Source organism: Aegilops tauschii, chromosome 6, assembly GCF_002575655.3.
Source record: "Aegilops tauschii subsp. strangulata cultivar AL8/78 chromosome 6, Aet v6.0, whole genome shotgun sequence".
NCBI classification, from domain to species: Eukaryota; Viridiplantae; Streptophyta; class Magnoliopsida; order Poales; family Poaceae; genus Aegilops; species Aegilops tauschii.
In genome coordinates, this window is record NC_053040.3 from 380,863,805 (window position 1) to 380,880,788 (window position 16,984).

Here is a 16,984-nt window from a genome sequence, read left to right on the forward strand (position 1 = left end):
GGGGCTCACAATCACAAAAGATTTCTAGGATAATGTATTTATATATGAATCTTCTCTTCCCTTATTAATTCTTTCATGAGTTGCATCATTGACCAATGCTATGTCTGTCAATCTCTAATAGTTTTGTCTACTTATACTTTTCCTTATGTGGTGTCATCACCTACCATAAGATTAGCATATGATCTTTTAATTTATTTCCTTTCTTTTTATTGCAACATGAAAGTAAAGAAAGCAAAAACTCAAACTAAACTTTATTATATATCGCGCACACGATTACAAGGATAGATCACCAAGCAAACTCTCGAAAAGAAAGGATTGAACTAAACTTTTATTCCTCTAAAGCAAAAGATTGAACTAAAATAAGTAAAAGCAAAAGATAGTGAGGATGATACGATACCGGGCACCTCCCCCAAGCTTGGCGGAAGCCAAGGGGAGTGCCCATACCCGATACTCAATTTTGTTTTGGTGATGAAGAAGATGGTGGTGGTGGTGAAGAAGTAGAGATCCTGTCTTTCAAGATCAAGAGATTCTCCAATCTGCGTATGATGCTCCGGAGGAAGATGATGTGCTCTTGATGCAGAATATTTTCACGAGTGAGGTATTTATTCTGCACACGAACCGTTTCGACGATCCGACAGGCTGCAATCTCAGTAGGGGTAAGATGAGCATAATAAGGTTTAAGGATATCTTCTTCTTCCTCCTCGGCTCGCAGTGCTTGCTCGACCACCGGGGGTAGATCTCCGGTAGCCTCCTTGCTCTTGTCTCCCTTGATGGCTTCTAAGGACTCCTCTCTCTTCAGCTCAATCTTCATCAACCAAGCATCTTCTTCCATGTTGTTGGAGGAGGAGGAAGAGATGATGCCTCGCTAGCTGAGTCTGTCAGAAAACAGCAAGAAAAGAAAACAAAAGATTTCTCCGCGATACGGTGGTTAATATGTTCGGGGGGTATATAAAGATTTTTTTATCTTGGGAAACAAGCAAACGGAAGAAAAACGGAGTCCGGAAGGTGTCCGGGGTGGGCACAACCCACCTCGGCGCGCCTGGCAAGCGAGGCGTGCCCTGGTGTCTTGTGCCCACCAGGGTCACTTTCCTCGAAGTTTCTTATTTTCCTAATTTTCTAAATATTCCAAAACTAAAAAAAATATTTTTGCGGATTTTTTTGGAGTATGTTTACTTACCATATCACGTACCTCCTTATTTTCATGATTCTGGAGCGTTCCGGAAGGACTCTTTTATGTGTTCTTCCGGTGTTAAAGTTTGGATAATATTACTTTCAACATTAATGGGCGTACTTGAGATATAATGTTTTATTCTTTGCCCATTTACAACCTTCGGGTTAGTACCTTCGGCATTATTTATTTTGATACCTCCAGACCGATAAACCTCCTCGATAACATAGGGTCCTTCCCATTTGGAGAGGAGTTTTCCTGCAAGAACCGAAAATGAGAGTTGTACAAAAGCACATATTCTCTGACTTTGAACTCACGCTTTTGGATTCTTTTATCATGCCATCTTTTAAACTTTTCTTTAAATAATTTGGCATTTTCATAAGATTGGGTTCTCCATTCATCTAAGGAGCTAATATCAAATAACCTCTTTTCACCGGCAAGTTTGAAATCATAATTGAGTTCTTTGACTGCCCAATATGCTTTATGTTCTATCTCAAGAGGCAAATGACATGCTTTTCCATAAACCATTTTATAAGGAGACATACCCATAGGATTTTTATATGCTGTTCTATAAGCCCAAAGGGCATCATCTAATTTCTTAGACCAATTCTTCCGGGACCTATTGATAGTCTTTTGTAAAATTAATTTTATTTCTCTATTGCTAAGTTCAAGTTGGCTACTAGACTGAGGATGATAAGGTGATGCAATTCTATGGTTAACATCATACTTGGCAAGCATTTTACGGAAAGCAGCATGAATAAAGTGTGAACCACCATCAGTCATTAAATATCTAGGGACTCCAAACCTTGGGAAAATAACTTCCTTAAGCATTTTAATAGAGGTATTGTGATCAGCACTACTGGTTGGAATAGCTTCTATCCATTTAGTAACATAATCAACAGCAACCAAAATATGTGTATACCCATTAGAGGAAGGAAAAGGTCCCCAAACATCAAATGGTTCAACAACAAGTGAATAATTCATAGGCATTTCTTGACACTTATCGATATTACCTATCCTTTGACATTCATCACAAGATAAGACGAACTTACGGGCATCCTTGAAGAGAGTAGGCCAATAAAATCCAGATTGCAATACCTTGTGAGCAGTTCTATCTCCAGCATGATGCCCTCCATAAGCTTCGGAGTGACATTTCCGTAGGATCTGTCCCTGTTCATGCTCAGGTACACAACGTCTAATAATACCATCTACTCCTTCTTTATAAAGATGTGGGTCATCCCAAAAGTAATGACTTAAGTCATAGAAGAATTTTTTTTCTTTTGTTGGTAAGTAAAGCTAGGTGGTAAATATTTAGCAACAATGTAATTAGCATAGTCAGCATACCAAGGAGTATTATGAGAAACATTTATTGCAGCTAACTGCTTATCAGGAAAACTATCATCAATAGGTTGTGGGTCATCAAGCACATTTTCAAGCCTAGACAAGTTATCAGCTACGGGGTTCTCAACTCCTTTTCTATCAGTGATATGTAAATCTAATTCTTGTAGCAAGAGAACCCAATGAATAAGTCTAGGTTTAGCATCTTTCTTTTCCATAAGATATTTAATAGCAGCATGGTCGGTGTGAATAATTACTTTTGAATCAACAATGTAAGATCTAAATTTATCACATGCAAACACCACTGCTAGAAATTATTTTTCAGTAGTTGCATAATTTCTTTGAGCACTGTCTAGAGTTTTACTAGCATAATGAATAACATTCAGTTTCTTATCAACTCTTTGTCCTAGAACAGCACCAACAACATAATCACTAGCATCCCACATAATTTCAAAAGGCAAGTTCCAATCAGGTGGTTGAACAATAAGTACATAAATTAAGGCTTTCTTGAGTGTTTCAAAGGCTTCTAAACAATCATCATAAAAAACAAAAGGAACATGCTTTTGCAAAAGATTTGTAAGAGGCCTATAAATTTTAGAAAAGTCTTTGATAAATCTCCTATAGAAACCAGCATGACCTAGGAAACTATGAATACCTTCGATATCTTTAGGGCATGGCATTTTCTCAATTGCATCAACCTTAGCTTTGTCCACTTCAATACCTCTTTCAGAAATTTTATGGCCCAAAACAATACCTTCATTAACCATAAAGTGACACTTCTCCCAATTCAAGACAAGTGTTTGCTCACATCTCTTCAAAACTCGATCAAGATTGCTTAAACAATCATCAAAAGACTTCCCATAAACAGAGAAGTCATCCATGAAAACCTCAACAATCTTTTGACAAAAGTCAGAGAATATAGCAGTCATACATCTTTGAAAGGTAGCAGGTCCATTGCATAATCCAAAAGGCATACGTCTATACGCATAAGTGCCAAAGGGGCAAGTGAAAGTGGTCTTTTCTTGATCAGGTTGAGAAATAGTTATTTGTGAAAAACCAGAATATCCATCAAGGAAGCAAAAGTGTGTGTGCTTAGATAATCTTTCTAGCATTTGATCAATAAAAGGCAGAGGGTAATGATCTTTTCTAGTTGCTTTGTTTAATTTTGTAAAATCAATTACCATTCTATAGCCTGTAACAATTCTTTGTGGAATAAGCTCATTCTTATCATTAGGGACAACAGTAATACCTCCTTTCTTAGGAACACAATTAACAGGACTTACCCATCTACTATCAGCTATAGGATAGATTATACCTGCTTCCAGAAGTTTTAATATTTCCGTTCTTACCACTTCTTTCATCTTCAGATTTAACCGACGTTGGTGATCAACAACGGGTTTAGCATCAGGTTCCATATTAATCTCGTGCTGACATAGAGTGGGACTAATGCCCTTTAAATCATCAAGAGTATATCCAATAGCAGCTCGGTGCTCCCTTAGAAATTTCAATAATCTTTCTTCTTCATGTTCTGAAAGGTTAGCACTAATAATAACAAGATATATCTTCTTTTCATCAAGATAAGCATATTTCAAAGTGTCTGGCAATTGTTTTAATTCAAACACAGGATCACCTTTAGGTGGAGGAGGACCTCCTAGAGTTTCAATAGGCAAATTGTGTTTAAGCAGAGCTCGTTGTTCAAAGAAAATGTTATCTATTTCATTTCTTTCATGCATATGTAAATCATTTTCATGGTCTAGCAAATATTGTTCTTGTGGATCAGTAGGAGGCACAACAATAGAAGCAAGACCAATTATTTCATCCTTACTAGGCAATTCTTTTTCATGAAGCTTTCTACTAAACTTGGAAAAATTAAACTCATGAGACTCATCACCAAAACTAACACCGACAGTTTGTTTCTTACAATCTACTTTAGCATTAACAGTGGTCAAGAAAGGTCTACCAAAGAAAATGGGACAAAAGTCATCTTGTGGGGAACCAAGAACTAGAAAATCAGCAGGGTATTTTATTTTCCCACACAAGACTTCATCATCTCTAACAATCCCAAGTGGTGTGATGGTGTCTCTATTAGCAAGTTTAATAGTGGCATCTATTTCTTCTATTTCAGCAGGTACTATTTCATTCATAATTTCTTGATATAAAGTAAAGGGAATATCACTCACGCTAGCACCTATGGCACATAAACCATGATAACAATAATCTCCTATTTTAACTGAGGCAACAGGCATGCCCACAATGGGTCTATATTTATCCTCTTTATCAGGTTTGGCAATTCTAGTAGCTTCATTACAGAAGTAAATAACATGCCCATCTATATCTTCTTCCAAGAGATCTTTAACCATAGCAACGCTAGGTTCTACTTTAATTTGTTCATCAGGTTTAGGTGTTCTAATATAACTTTTGTTAACCACAGTTGAAACTTTAGCGTGTTCCTTTATCCTAACAGGCAAAGGTGGTTTCTCAATATAAGCAGCAGGAACAACTGGATCAACATTATAAAGTATAGTTTCCTTTTTGACTGGTACCAGTTCTTTAACTTCTTCTTTAATAGGTGGGTGATATTTAAACCAATTCTCTTTAGGGAGATCAACATGAGTAGCAAATGATTCACAAAAGGAGGCTACTATCTTAGAGTCAAGTCCATATTTAGTGCTAAACTTTTGAAAAGCATCGGTATTCATGAAAGATTTAACACAATCATACTTGAGCTTAATACCTGACTCTTTACCTTTGTCGAGTTCCCAATCTTTAGAGTTGTGTTTAATTATTTCCAAAAGATCCCACCGGAATTCAATAGTCTTCTTCATAAAAGAACCAGCACAAGAAGTATCATGCATGGATCGATCATTATGAGAAAGCCGAGCATAATTTTTTTGGATAATAATTTCTCTTGAGAGCTCATGATTGGGGCATGAATATAACATTGACTTAAGCCTCGCCCAAGCTAGAGTGATACTTTCTCCTTCACGAGGCCAAAAATTATATATGCAATTCCGACCACGATGAACTAGATGCATAGGATATTTTTTTGGTGAAATTCCAATTTCAATCGATTCCAATTCCAAGCTCCAATATCATCACATAGCCTATACCATGCCAATGCTTTTCCCTTCAAAGATAAAGGAAAAACCTTCTTCATAACTTCATCTCCGGGTAAACCTGGAAGCTTAACAATCCACAAATTTGTTCCACATATATCAAGTGCATATCAGGATGTTCGGTTCCATCTCCTGCATATGGATTAGCTAGCAGTTGTTCTATCATAGCCGAAGGAATTTCATATTCAATATTTTCAGTAGGTGCAGTAGGTTGAGGGGTAACTGATTGTGGTTTTGGTCGAGGTGAAGATACCCCAAACAAACCCCTCAAAGGATTGTTTTCCATAGTAACAAGTGACAATAAATTTCAGCACACTATATAAATGTTTCCTTACCAAATTCCACTTACCAAAGGCGCTTCACTCCCTGGCAACGGCGCTAGAAAATAGCCATGATGACCCACAAGTATATGGGATCAATTGTAGCTCTTTTAGATAAGTAAGAGTTTCGAACCCAACGAGGAGCAGAAGGAAATGACAAGTGGTTTTCAGCAAGGTAATGTCTGCAAGTGCTGAAATTGTGAGTAACAGAGTAGTTTGATAGCAAGATATTTTGTAACGAGCAAGTAACGATAATAGTAACAAAAGTGCAGCAAGATAGCCCAATCCTTTTGAGGCAAAGGACAGGCCAAAACAGTTTCTTATAGTGAGCAAAGCGTTCTTGAGGGTACACGGGAATTTCATCTAGTCACTTTCACCATGTTGATTTGATTTGTGTTCGCTACATTGATAATTTGATATGTGGGTGGACCAGTGCTTAGGTGCTGTTCTTACTTGAACAAACCTCCTACTTATGACTAACCCCCTCGGAAGCATCCGCAACTAGGAGAAAAGTATTAAGAATAAATTCTAACCATAGCATTAAACTTTTGGATCCAATCGGTCCCTTATGGAATAGCGCATAAACTAGGGTTTAAGCTTCTGTCACTCCGGAGGGCAAAAGTGCTCCTACCCAAGTTATGCCTCGAGACGGCGGCGCTCCGTCCCGAAAGTCCTCTCCTTATTTTTTTCTAGGTCAAAATGACTTATATACCAGAAGATGGGCACCAAAGGTGGGCCTGGGTGAGAACAACCCACCAGGGCACGCTTGGGCTTCCTGGCGCGCCCAGGTGGGTTCTGCCCACCTGGTGGGCCCACTCTGGTACTTATTTGCTCCAATATTAATCATATATTCCATAAAAATTCTCCATGAAGTTTCAGCTTGCTTGGAGTTGTGCAGAATAGGTAGCCTGACGTAGCTTTTCCAGGTCCAGATTTTGAGCTGCCGGAATTCTCCCTCTTTGTGTTTACCTTGCATATTATGAGAGAAAAGGCATTAGAATTACTCCAAAAAGCATTATTATGCATAAAAACATCATAAATAATAGTAGGAAAACATGATGTAAAATGGACGTATCAATCCTCCACTATCTCACATGAGACATTGGGAGTGTAGATGTCGGGTTTCTTAGATTTGGACTTTGTTTTTACCTCTTTGGCCATAAGGCACCGATGAGTGAAAGGCTTTTCCTCGTTTGGAGAGTTGAAGAGGCCAGTGGTGGAGGAGGAGGTAGTTGAATGAATGGCAATGGCGGCCGTGCCCACTTGATCATCATCACCATCATTTTCATCTTCGGACATGTATTCTTCGTGAACAAGAGCCTTGTCATCCTTCCTCTTTGCAAACTTGGTGAAATTCTTCTTCTTGAGCACAAGCTTCTCGGATTTGTCTTCACGTCTCTCATACGGACAATCATGAACAAAGTGTCTTGGGCTATCACAGTTGTAGCATTTCCTTCGTCCAAATGATCTTCCTTGAAGATTCTTCCCTTTGTTTGCCATGGTCCCAGAGTACTTTTTGACGAAAAGGGCCAAGTCTTCTGCAAAGTCATTTGCCGGGCAAGAGGTGTCAACATCTTCTTCACATATCTCTTCACTCACTTCTTCATCCCTTGAGGGTTGGCTTATCACTTTATTGGCCTTCAAGGCAAGATTGGAGTTCTTGGTTGCTTGAGCAATTGCAAAGGTCTTCTTGGACTTGGTCTCCAAAAGAACATGAGTGGAGAAAGTGGAAACAACTTGAGCCGTGGTCAACTTGTGATAATCCGGGCGTTGATGTATCATCATGACCATGGTATGTTCCATGAGAACCATAGCATCTATGAACTTATCCTTGATGAAGTCATCATTTGCCCAAGTGCACCCAAATGTTCTCAGGTTGAGCACAAGGGACTTCAACCTTCGGTAGACCTCTTCCACGGACTCACCCTCATTCCTCACAAAAAGATTGACTTCTTGCTTGAGCAAAGCCAATCGAGATCTTCGAATAGCTTCATCTCCTTCGAGAGGCTCCTCAAGGAAATCCCATAATTCCTTTGCGGTTTTAAGGAGAGCAATTGAGTCACTATAGTCTTCGGTCACAGCAGTGCGCAACGTGTTGTGTGCGGTTGCATTGAGTTGGTCATCAACCGCTTCTCTTGGAGTGAGATTCATTGGCTCCTTGGGGTTGAATCCATTAACCACAATCCACCACAGTTGAGTTGAAGCACTGTGCATGTAAGACTCCACATATATCTAGCGTCCACTTAGCAAACGCATTAGCTTTCAAAGGGGGCGGAGGCCCAACAGGATTAACGCGTGGATGTTGCAAAGGTTGAGGTGAGTAAAAGGGTTCCAAGGCATTGTACTTGGGAACTTGAGTACGAGCCGGAGATGCAAGAGGTTCTCTCGAGTCATCCGCATCATGAATGGCATTTGGATCAAATGAGTTTGATGCGGATGTCGATGGCTTTAAGCGAGCATCAATTTCCTCCTTGACCGAGGACCGAACTTCTTTCAACATAGAGGCTTTGAGGTCCGCAAACATTGAAAGAATATCGGCCGCGGTCAAAGGGGCAACCGGGTTAATAGGAGCGGCGGGAGTACCGACCGGGGCACCAAGTGCCTCGGGCGCGGCGGGGGGTAGGTTTTGACCATCCTCCGCAACGGGTGCGCCACCTCCCTCATTCCCTAGATCGACCATATCCTCTAAGGTTGTAAAACCTTATATTAGAGCACGAGGCTCTGGTACCAATTGAAAGGATCGATACGGTCGACTAGAGGGGGGGGGTGAATAGGAGACTACAAATTTTAATATTTCTTGTCAATTTTAAGGCTTAGCGGATAAATAGGGTTCACTAGATAAGCGACTAGGTGAATGCAACCTATATGACAAGCAAGCTCCAAGCTCCAAGCCCCAACGGATGAGCCTCGAATCACTCGGGGTTGGTCTTGAAGGCGACCACCACACCTTTACAAACTTCTCCGGAGCACACCACAAGCAAGGAAGCTTCCAGAGGAACCTCTAACTGCCTAGGAGCCCAAACTCCAAGAGTAACAAGTCAATGGGGAAGAAATGTTGCGGGGAACGCGATTTGGTTTGGTCAAGATGTAGATCGGGTCTTGCTCTCCCAATCCCCAAAGTTTCAATAAGTTTGGGTGGAGGGATTGAGAGTATTGAGAAAAATGAGGTGTAGCAATGGTGGAGCTCAACAAGACATTAGGGTTAGGGATGGAGGAAGAAGAAGGGGGGATTTTATAGTGTTTGTCCCGGGGTGGCCGTTTCTGCCCGTTGGACCCCGTGCACACGGGCTAAATCAGCCCCGTGCGCACGGGGTACTCAGAGATTTTCACATCACCCCGTGCGCACGGGGGTCCATAGAGTTTACGCAGTACCCCATGCGCACGGGGGTCAAAAGACCCCATGCGCACGGGGTACCAAGAGAGTTACGCAGTACCCCGTGCGCACGGGGGTCCAAAGACCCCGTGCGCACGGGGTACCCAGTAACTTTCCATCATAAGCTTTCTGAGTACCACATGCACGCACACTAGGATTTAAGGTGGTAGGAATGGGTAGGCTAGTGTATATGGTTCGGCAATGGCATTCCCACACAACTTTCATCCACACAAACCCCTCTTAATAGTGTGGTCTTTCCTACGACTCGAAGCAAACTAAAAACTAAACCTTCGATTCACCGGAAGACCGTGCCTTTGACCTTTTTAATTGGGGGGTCGCACATCTCCATCACGAAGCACTTGGAACCAATATCCTGAGATAAACTTTAGTAACCGATACTAGTTCAACTAACCACATTGTCATCACACCAAAATATAGTATAAGTGCCACTTGCACTTTCAGCTAGTTTTCGTGATTTTTGCCTTCTCAACCAAGCTTTGTTGGCTTTGCAAGCTTGAATACTTATTATGAAACCGGACAACCTTCGTGCACAGGTTTTTAAAGGGTGGGTATCACCCCGAAGGAAAGATTGATGACACTGTTTTTACCATGGCTTGATTTACTGAATAAAGGTTTGGTGTGAACAGTGGGAAATGCTAGAAGCATTCATGTTGGGCGTGATAACTAGATCCCTCGACCTTTCGCATATAAGCCCATTATACTTCATGGGAGATGTCGAATTTGGTATGTGTCTAAATTGCTGAATGTGAATGGATCATGGAACCTTGATTTGCTACAGAGTTATTTTATGGCGGCGCATGTCTTAGAGATCCTGAAAATCCGAGCATCGCCGAGGCAGGAGGATGGCACGCTGGCTTGGGGGCAAGGCAAGTTTGGGATCTTTGTTTGTTAAAAGTGCATATCAGCTTGTGTTTGAAGAAGCTCATAGAGGAAGAACGACATGCTCTAGCTTAGTGCCTGATGGACGTAGGACTTGCTGGAAACTTATATGGTCATGTAGTGTCCCGCCCACTATCCATAACTTTGCTTGGAGGGTGGCAATAAACTCGCTTCCAACATGGCAGAATAAACACAGAAGGGGTCTTAAACTAGACGACATGTGCCCTATTTGTTCTACTGAAATAGAAGATAACTTCCATCCGCTATGTTGATGCCCTCTTGCTCGTGATCTTTGGAAAACTATGGTGAAACTGTGGAATTTACCTGACATGGCCTCTATTTAAAACACTACAAAGGAATCGCTATTGCATGCCGTTGATCTACTGCCCAATATCGAGCGATGTAGGATGTTAATGACACTTTGGCGCTGCTGGCATGTTCACGACGAGTGGTGCATCAAAAGTCTCCACCCCCTATGGATGCTTACAAAAGGTTCCTTATTAGCTACCTTGATTCTCTGATTGGCTTGCAACTGGATCTTTCTTCTGATTCTAGCAAAGGGAAAGAGAATCCGGTTATACCCTCACATGTGATACTAGTTGGGGTGGTGCCTCTCACGTGGCATACCCCTAAAGCTGTTTGGGTTAAACTGAACATTGACGGCTCCTATACTATGGATGATACAGCCGGTGCAGGTATGTTGTTGAGAGATGACAAGGGAGGAATGCTTTTTTCATCATGCAGGGAGCTTTTCTCTTGTCGTGAAGCTTTGGAAGCTAAAGTTTGCACTTGTATGGAAGGTCTTCCCTTTGGTATCCAGAGAAGTGACTTGCCAGTTGAAATGGATGGGCTCCATCATTGCAGGCACGTTCATCAGTCACGAGAACTAGATAGACCGGTTTACTCTTCTCTTGTCAAAGAGATTAGACACTGTATCTAGAATCTGGCATTTTGCCGTCCGCCACCTCTTTGCTGTCTGCCAGCTGACGGCAAAGAGGTCCTTTGCCGTCCGCTATGAGGAAGCGGACGACAAAGAGTCAGCATACGGCAAAGAGGTCCTTCGCCATCAGCTAGTTCTTTGCCGTCCGCCAACTGACGACAAAGTTTGTTTGCCGTCAGCTGGCCGACGGCAAAGAGGTGGGTGGGGTCCAGTGAAGGTCTAAACCCCAAGGACCCAACAGCCCCACCTCTTTGCCGTCCGCCAGCGGACGGCAAAGTCTCGCCAGCGGACGGCAAAGAGATTAGCACGTAAACGGCGGCCGTCCCGCCCCCGTCCTCTCTCTCTTGTCTCTTTGTCTCCTTCCCAATCGACCCACACCCGCGCCGCCGCCGCCGACCCCGTCCGCCGTAGCCGGCCGCCCTGCCGCCCCGCACCCCTCCCCTGCGGCGCCCCGACCTCCACCGCGCCCCCGCCGCCCCTTCCACGCCGGCCCGCCCCCCGCCCCCTCCCCTGTGTCGCCATCCTCGATCCGCGCCGCCGCCGACCCCGGGCGTCGTAGCCGGCCGCCCCGCCGGTCCGCACCCCTCCCCTGCGACGCCCCGACCTCCATCGCGCCCCCGCCGCCCCTTCCACATCGGCCAGCCGCGCCGCGGCCGTCCAGCCACCCCGCCCCTCCCATGCGTCGCCGTCCCCGCATCGTCCCGATGCGGCCGTCCGGCCCCCCCTTCACCGGGCGCCGCCTCCTCCAGCGGCCGCCCTCCCGTCCACCGGCCGCCCCACGCCTCCTCCACCGGCGATCCCTGCAGGTGAGTTCTCCCCCCTTTTTTTAGTTTCTTTTAGTTTAGTTTTTGTTTTTGTTTTAGTTATAGTTATAGTTTTAGTTTATTTTATTTTAGTTTATTTTAGATTAGTTTTAATTTGAGTTTAGAAGAAGAAGAGTAGAAGGGGGAGGAGGAGGAAGGAAGAGAAGGAGGGAGAAGAAGAAAGAAGAAGAAGAAGAAGAAAGAAGAAGAAGAAGAAGAAGAAGAAGAAGAAGAGGAGGAGGAGGAGGAGGAGGGAGGAAGAGGAGGAGGAGGAGAAGAAGAAGAAGAAGAAAGAGGAGAGGAGGAGGAGAATAAGAAGAAACTAAAAAAACTAAATCGACACCCCGACACCCCGACCACCGACACCCCGACCACCGACACCCCGACACGTGACACCCCGACCACCGACACCCCGACCCCGACACCCTGACACCCTGAGACCCCGACAATCGACACCCCGACCCCACCCCCACCCCGACCCCCGACCCCCGACACCCTGACACCACACCCCGACCCACACCCCGACCCCGACACCCCGACCCCGGCACGACACCCCGACCCCGACACCACACCCCGACCCCGACCACCGACACCCCGACACCTGACACCCCGACCACCGACACCCCGACCCTGACCCCGACACCCTGACACCCCAACACCCTGAGACCCCGACAATCGACACCCCGACCCCCCCACCCCGACCCTCGACACCCTGACACCACACCCCGACACCCTGACAGCACACCCCGACCCCGACACCCCGATCGACCCCGACACCCTGACACCACAACCACACCCCGACCCCGACCCCGACGGGGTCATATATTTGTGAATTATGAGTTAGGTTGTATATTTTTCGATTTTGTTATGCAAAACATCATATATATTTGTGTTGATCGGGTGTATTTTTAATTATGTTCATGATGAGGATACACTTAAATTATATACATATTATTATGTTCATGTCAGGTATCCAAATTTTTTATGTTGTACTAATTTCGTTTACTTTTTGTCATTGCATGTGTTAACAGGATGGTGGGCAAGGGTCCAGAGCGCCCCGAGCCTCCTGCGAGCGCTACTGGGAGGGGTGGTTCCATTATGTCGGATGTGGGGTTCCGGCAAACCCTTAAGGTTCTAACACTAGGGTGCGCGCGAAGTCTTTCCCTCCTACCGATCTACGCCCTAGCTCGCTAAGATCTCGCGGACGAACTCGACGAACTCGCAACACAGAAAGACACGAGGTTTATACTGGTTCGGGTCACCGTTGTGGTGTAATACCCTACTCCAGTGTGGTGGTGGTGGATTGCCTCTTGGGCTGATGATGAACAGTACAAGGGAAGAACAGCCTCCTGAGGTCGAGGTGTTCTTGTGGGTAGGCTCTCGATCGGGTTGGATCAAGCTAAGATGAGATGCCTCTACTATGGTGGCTAGCTCTACTTATATAGGCCCCGGTCCTCTTCCCAAATATCGAGCGGGAAGGGAGCCAACAACGGCGGGCAAATTTGAAGGGGGCAACTAGTACAAGCTATCCTGACAAAAGTGGTCTTCGCCTGCGAAAAGCTCTCGTGGTGACGCCGTCTTGGGCTCCACGATGACCTCCGTCGTGCCGTCCTCCTGGTCTTGGTCTCGTTGCACCAATATAGCAACCTTTGCCTGATGCCTCGGTACTCTTCGCCTGCGCTGGCCTCCTTAGCACCAAAGAGGAAATAAGGACGTTGTGCGCGCTGGCGCCCGCCTGGTGTCGTTCGTCATGGCTTACGTCTCGAGGGCCTCGCGAGGTTTGCCCTGCCTTGATATCTCCGCTCCTCGTCAGCCTGCCTGGCTAGGCCACTCCAGAGGAGGTCTTGCGTCATCCGCCTCGCGAGGCTTGGACCCTCGCGAGGGTCTTGGATGCCTTGTTGACGAAGATGGGCCGTACGGCCTGCTGGCTTAGCCACGTCGTGGGCCGCAGGTAGGCAAGTCTGGGGACCCTCGTTCCCAGAATGCCGACAGTAGCCCCCAGGCCCAAGGTGCGCTCGGGCTTGGCTTCGCGGCGAAGCCAAGGGTCAAGTTCGGAGCACCGCGGGCCCCAAAAGCCTGCGGCCTCGGTGGACGCGTGGCGGTTGATTGGACGTGGGCGTCTCCGCTTCCCCACGCTACCTCGACAACTGCACGACTTGACAAGTCCTTGCGACATGCAAGGAAAACCATCATTACCTGCAATCGTGGGAGACGCCAGTTGGCCTTCTTCCGCTATAAATGGGGAGGGGGGCGGAGCCCCCGTCGCCCATTTCTTCCTCGCTTGCTTGCTTCTCCCTCCCCGCTCCACTGCTAACAACAATTGCGCCCATCAGAAGGTTTTCTGCCGAAGAGAAAGGAAAGGCTCCCCGTGATGATCCGGGGCCACTTCTGCCGAAGAAGAGGTCGATCCATCGCCGTGATGAAGCGGCGATGCAGGTGGTGTCGAGGCCTTGGTGCGGGCGGCCTCCTCCGGGGTACCCGCTACCCTTGTACGCCCGAGCCGTGGGCTCAGAAGGACGGAGTGACGAGCAGCACCGCCCGCGGCGTGTCCAGGGTCGCCGCGCCACGGCAACGCGTGCCGTTGCCCCTGGGATCCACGCCGCGGACTCCTCGCGCGAGTTGGTGCTATGGGCGCCGATGCCTCCAAGCTCCTGGATCCGCTTCCCCCGGTTCTCCTCCGACGTGATGCCGCTGAGGGGGCCTCTCGAGCTCTGGTTGCAGCATGCCGATTGCAGCGCTCCGGCGACTGGAGCGGAGATCGAAGCGGTTCCCACCGGCAAGATCTTCATGACCCGCGGCTGGGGGGAGATCGCACGGGTCTGCCGTGCGAGGGGCGCCCTCGCGATCCACTTCGAGTACGACGGCGCTTCCACGCTCTTCTTCAAGGTCTTCGATGCCGAGGGCCGCCGTCTGGAGTGCTGCTCCGAAGAAGAGCGCCAAACTGATGCGCGCTCCGCTCGTGGCTACTCCAGCAGTAGCAGCCCTTGGGAGTCTAGCAACTCTCCTGAGCTTTACGAGACTCCGGAGACGAGTGACGACAGCTACGTGCCCCTGAGCTCTCGCCGCGCTCGGAGCAGAGCCACGGCGTCCGGCCATCGCCGCCGCTGATCTGGATGGGGTTGGCGCCGGCCCTCCGTGGCCCACTGTTGATGATGGCGTCCGCCACGGGAGGGTGCAGATAGGATTCCCCTTAGTATCAGATTTTGTTTCGTGCGAAGCATCATGAATCACCCCATGGGGGCATGTAAGGATCTGCAATGTCTTTCATACTTATCTTCCTTGTTATGAAAACTTAGCGAATGTGTGTCCCGTTAAGGCTCGGTCCCCCCTTTCTTTCCCCGTGACGGCTTGTTGCTCTGCGCTGACAGGTCCCGGTCCCTAGGCGGCTACAGCCGTCGCTGGTATGCCAGGTCGCGTGCCGTGGTCAAGGCCAGGAGGTGTGCGGCCCGAGGTCCAGTAAGAGCCCCTGAGACACGATGCTCAGGAGGTCCCCCTTAGCGCTCAAGAAGCCATGGTAAGGCAAGAGAGGGAGTTGACGTGGCCGCAACGGGGTCGCGGGAATGCGAGGGTGACCATCAGGCCCCAACATTTGGGCGATCCGAGAGCGGGACTTATCTTGTCGACTTCGCGGCGACTCCTGACGTTGCGCTAGGGCTGCACGCCTACTCGTGCGGCATAGCTAGGTCGGCCCATACAAGTTTCCCTCCCCTCATGCTCTCCTTAGTGCTCTACGTCCTCAGGTCCCATCCCTCGAGTGAGCTCAGCCACCGCTGGTATGCCAGGTCGCGATGCCGTGGTCAAGGCCAGGGGGTGAGGGCTGGAGAGCCAGTAAGAGCTCCTGAGTCGCGATGCTCAGGAGCCCCCTTTTAACGCACAAGCGAATTTCATGAGAGAAAAGGAGACTCGCGGTGCCGCCTGCTATCCTTCCCACGGGATCCCTGTGAACCGACACAAGATGAAACACGGTTTGCCGTTACAGCTGTCAGCCTGCCGCTAGTTGCTTCGGATGAGATGAAGGCACTGAGGGCCGGTGAGGTGACGTGTGCGGGGCGTGCCGCGAGCCAGAGCTCGACCGCCCAGGTTTGTTGACGTGACAGGGACGGACCCATGCACCAGCGTCGTGCCTGTGTGGAGGCCCCAAGGGAGGTGATGATCGGGCAGGTGGTAGCAGTTGGCAGGTTAAGCATGGAGAGCAGATCAGCTTAGGTAAATGCAGGAAGATACATGCCACTGGGTCCGGCCCGAGCGGCTTGGGGATGATGCAGCCCGAGGGGCGCCCCCAGCAAGGTAAGCTAAAGACATAAGCAAAAGGGATACATGCCACAGGGACGGATCCATGTGGCCCGGGAATAATGCAGCCCGAGGGGCGCTCCCAGCTAAACGAGCTTGGAAGATGTCACATGTTTCTGTAGACGAAGTAGAGTTGGTGCAGCGGGAGGCGTGCGTCGAAGAAATGACTCCTCATGAGCCACCGGGACCCTGAGCCTCGGGAGGTTCCCTGAAGACCGTCTCCATCTCCTCCAGGACGGCGTGGTACCTGGCCTCCTAAGCCGCCAGGACACGCCGTATGTTGCGCTGATGGGCTGACGCCACGCTCGGCAAGCCGAAGGGCATGCGAACGTAGCTATGTGGAGTGCCCTCGCAACGGCCCACACGCGAAGGCCAGAAACGCTCCTGAGATGCGGCCCTATTGAGCCCTGGGACGTCGACGCAGACACGCAGCCCGGCATCCTCGCCTGGATGGGGAGCTGCGCCTTGTGAGCGGCTATCGCCGCGCATCGCTCTTGCGTCTTGCAGTTCCTGTGTGGTCTTGGCGATGAATTCCTGAGTGGTGGGCACTCCTTGCCCTGTGCTCTCCTGAGGGACACGTGCCGTGAAGCACGCCTCCAAGTGGTGCCCAAGCGCCTCCCTCGTGAGGTTGGCAAGGTCTGAGGCCCTCCAGAAGAGAGCCCCCAAGCCCGGCCCGAGGAGGGCGCCGGGCGCGCTTTCCTATGCGACGAAGGGAGGCGCCCCTGGGACGGACGCT